This window comes from Natator depressus, chromosome 1 (genome assembly GCF_965152275.1).
Source record: "Natator depressus isolate rNatDep1 chromosome 1, rNatDep2.hap1, whole genome shotgun sequence".
NCBI lineage: Eukaryota > Metazoa > Chordata > Testudines > Cheloniidae > Natator > Natator depressus.
In genome coordinates this window covers 67129963-67134404 of record NC_134234.1, presented here as the reverse complement: position 1 = coordinate 67134404, position 4442 = coordinate 67129963, and the positions used below count along the sequence as shown (strand labels likewise).

The following is a 4442-nucleotide window of genomic DNA, read 5'->3' as shown; positions in this document are numbered from 1 at the left end:
ACTAAGGTATTTTCTTTTGTGTTTGGGATGGTTGTTCTTTCTTTCATGCCTTCGTATTGTAAAAAATCTTGTATATATACCTTGCAGGCAGTCTGATGTCAGAGTGAGTGAGAGTCTTTCTTGTAACAACAGGCGTCTGCCTTGCACTTGGTTCTTCTAGTGGTGTGTTGTTTTGAGAGTCTGTTCTGATATCAATCAGTAGCTTGTCAGACTGAGTGCCTTCCATGTCCTACTGATCAAATCTCAGTGGAATGTGTATTTCACTTTTCTCTTCATCTGAGTTTTTGTCTTATGTTTGTAGTGGACATATGTATTTGTGCCCATCCATACTATGTTATCTGAACAAGGATTTATCTGATCAGTGCATGCAGCTTGCTTCCAACTCCATGATTTGTCCTGAGGAAATAGTTTATGCTGACAGCATCTCCCAGTTGTAGTTCTGGGAGATCTTTAACTGTGGATCATAGCAGGCCTTGGCCTTTGCATGTCTCTCTTTCTTTTTGTCTGTTACTCCTTCCACTACAGCTGGTTGGAGTAATGCTGGGGCTATAGGCACAATGGTACAAGTGTGTCACAGTTTCAAGGTAACTATCCCTGTATTCCCCCTCTGTGGTCCCTTGATAGCACCCACTTAAAGATTTCCAACTCAAATTCTTTTTTGGCCTGTCATATTATAATTTTATATTTAACTGCCAGAGTGTGTGTACCTTCCTATTATCCTCACTAGGGTTTGAGGTCTACCTTTAGTCTGAACTTCTATTATGGTGTTTTTAAATAAACCCCAAGCTGCTTGTAAGCATTGAACTTTTGTTACAGCTCCTTTTAATTACTGTCTAAAAAGTATCCTAATTTTTGTGTAGTTCCCCCTTTTAATGTTAAGTGTTATTGTGATAATTTTTTGAAATTATCCCCTCCCCCCCCGATGTTAAATTTAATTACATTATGGTCACTTCTACTCAGAGGTTCAGCCGACTTGGGACTAAATCAAGAATTGTTCTCTCCTTATGGATTCCAGGACTACCTGCTCCAAGAGGCAGCTGTTTATGGTGTCTAGAAATTTTATCTCTGTTTCATGCCCTGAGGTGACATTTACCCAGACAATAAAAGGATAACTGAAATCACCCACTGGTAAAAACTACCAGCTGTCCCTCTTGAAGGAATGATCCCCAAGCCCTGTCCCTCTGGCATCACATTGTATGACTGTCTCTTCAATCATATTGTAATATGTTAGGTGTGGGTACTTGCTGTATTGCTTTTACCTTCTCACGGTCAAGTTGTAGTCCTTCGAAGCTCAGCAAGGGTTCCATGTATTCTACCACAGTCAAACGCAATTTCATCTTATTTTAGATTTCCTTCCCTGGCGCTTTCTAGTGCCCCAAAGAGCTTGCTATCTATGTACTTAGCGTATTTTTGCTTTTGCCAAATCAAGTCATATTTCTTCAGTTGCAGGCATTTGGCAGTGAATTCTTTTTATGTTGGTTGGGTGTAAGCAAATGCAGTTTGCATGGGTTCTCAGTGGCCACCATGCTGCTTATCCAACTTGTGGGTTCTTTTTACTTTAGCGCCAGTGCCTTCTTTTCTCCATTTGTGTTAGTGCTCCCATTATTTTTTGTATCTTAATGCACTGGGCACTCTGCAAGGCAGATGCCATCTTGGCTGAATCATTTTATCTGTTTCCAGGTGTAACATACCTAGAAGAAGTCCCTGACTTTCAGAAACATCACGGTACTCTTTTAGCAGCTTTGCTGTGGGGATGCCATAGTGTATTGTTTGCTCTAGATATGGTGGTTGTTTTTCTGTTTCATTCGTATGTCTATCATTTGTCCCAGGTTTAGTGTCACTTGGTCTGTGCATTCACTTGTTTTGACTCAAAGCAGTGGAATCTGTTTTTTTCTGTGCTACCTGAAATTTCAGCCTGTTTACTTTTCCTTGGTATTCTGCTTGTAATTTACATTGTCCTAGTGGTGTTGTCGTTGTGCCATCATTTAATTTTTATTTGGCTTTGCTTGGCTGCAATTTTACTTTCTTCTCCTGCATAATACTGAGGAAATCTTTGTAATTTTGCACATTCACTGATGCCCCACTGTGTATATTTGGCATTCAGTTTGTTTGTCTGCTGCTGCCTTGTCTTTGAATCTGGTGCTGATACAAATCATTTATTTTTGCAGTGCTGCACGGCATTAATGTCATATATGTGTAAAATCTCATCCTGTAAGTGACTGCTTGTCTCTTCGATATAGAGCATGTTCTTTCTTTGCTTTTCTTGTCTGCAAGCTTTGGCATAATGATTCCTCCTGACACTAATACTGCATATTACCCCATATGCCAGGCATTTTCCCTTAATATGTTTTTCTCCACAGTAGCCACAGGTCTTCCTTTGCACCTTGTTTATCTGCTCTGCTTTGAATTTGTGCATTTGCCTTTGCAGAAATTTTGGTGTATTTTTTTTTTGTATTTTCTAACATTTCCTGTGCTACTTGGTGAATTATCTCTGTGACTGCTCCACTTCTGCTTGCATTTGCATGTGAACTTTTTCACTAGCTTTGTTTGTGTCTATAGCTATTGGCAGAGTTAGGTGGGCTCTCTGAGCATTCTGTTTAAACGCCTGCATCTTTTGTCCCTATTATGAATTTATCATGAATTAGTTAATCTTTTGAGATTTGATAATCAAATGAGTCAGCCATTTTGCACAGTTTGGCAATATAGTGATCTATTGGTTCTCCAGATTCATTCTTGATTACACTTGTTGAAAAGATACCTTTCATATCTGACATTTTTTGTGAATTGAAAATGGTTTTAGCATTTTAAATGGATCCTCCTGTACCGCTACTGACATATCACAATGCTGTTGCAGCATGTAGCAGCCTTTGCCCATTTCCATTAATAGTGTGACTGCTCTTCTTTTGTTTTCCTTTTTTTCCAGTGCCATTGCAATTTTCTGGTTTTCCCATTGTGATCTAAAGATTGTCCAGTTGCTAAACACATCCACTTTTGGGTCCATCTGTTCAGGAATCTGGTAAGCTGCCATGAATATTCTTTTCTTTTGGGTTTTTTTTGTTTTGTTTTTAGTTTTTTCAATATTCTTAGTCCTTGACTTTACAGACTTGCAGGAGCCAACTCGCTGCTGACACCATGTTTCGTATTCAAGGATGAAAAGAGAGAGAGAGGTAAGACAGTGCAACATTCAGGCTTTATTACTTCCTGTACATATGCTATTCTCTCTTGTCAAAAGCACTTCCTGAAAGTAAAGTTCTCATAGTTCTTATACCTAATCATAGTATAGCATCCCCAATTTATCATAGCACACAGGAATAGGAATCCAGAGATCTGGATTCTATATCCAGCTGTGCTACTGACTTGATGATCTTGAGCAAGCCACTTTTAACCTCTCTATAACTCAGTGTCCCCATCTATAAATTAGGAGTAATAATTTCCTGTCTTGCTGAGGAGTTATGAGGGTTCATTAAAGTTTGTAAATAGCTTTGAGATCCTGAGATGGAAGATGCTATAGAATTTGCATTTAATTATGTATTTTTATGACTAAAATGTTTTGTTTTTTAATTTGAAATAGTCCATCTGGTAGAGAATACGATAGAAATCTGACTATTCTTATTTAATAGGTTAAATGGGCTGGATACTGATACCTATAAAATAGCTACTCTGAATACACAGGGAATGCTTAAAATAAGGTTTTTAGTACGCAGGCTTCATGTCTGTGCATGATGTAGGATACTGATTGTAGATTACTTTGAGATGACAGACTGTAACTGCTCTGAAGGAGCTGGCTTGATATAGAGTATTGATACACTGTAGATCACATTTCCCCTAGTTTTCTTTTTAATAATACTATACAAGAATTATTATCAGATGCTGTTATCAATAATCTGAGGATTCTGTTTTTTTTTTAATGACACAGGTAGAAACTACACACAAAAATAAAATTAGGAGTCTGGGAAAAATGATGAGCTAAGAAATTCACAATTAAAGCTTTCTCTCCACCCTTCCTTGATTTAGTATTGCTGCACTCAATGCCTATCATTATGCATTGATAATCTAGTCCAGTCCCCTGACAGGTGGGACAAATTTGAGAAAGTTCAGAGGAGAGCAACTAAAATTATTGAAGATCTAGAAAACATGACCTACAAGGAAAGATTGAAAAAATTGGGTTTGTTGAGTCTGGAGAAGAGAAGGCTAAGGAGGGACATGATAACAGTCTTCAGGTACATAAAAGGTTGTTATAAAGAGGAGGGTGATAAATTGTTCTCCTTTACTGCTGATGACAGGACATGAAGTAATGGGATTAAATTGCAACAAGGGAGATTTAGGTTAGACATTAGAAAAAACGTCCTAACTGTGATGGTAGTTAAGTACTGCAACAAATTAGTTGGAGAGGTTGTGGAATCTCCACTATTGGAGCTTTTAACGAACACGTTACACAAACA

The 4442-nt window shown here is 38.0% G+C and overlaps 1 long non-coding RNA gene across 1 annotated transcript; it reads left to right on the top strand.

The window, feature by feature from the left end:
* The first annotated feature begins 2095 nt into the window (after nucleotides 1–2095).
* On the top strand, nucleotides 2096–3191 carry LOC141992506 (uncharacterized). The gene is made up of 3 exons (XR_012640598.1): nucleotides 2096–2211; nucleotides 2924–3016; nucleotides 3103–3191. It is a non-coding gene; the product is annotated as an uncharacterized LOC141992506 (long non-coding RNA).
* Nucleotides 3192–4442: the final 1251 nt, after the last annotated feature.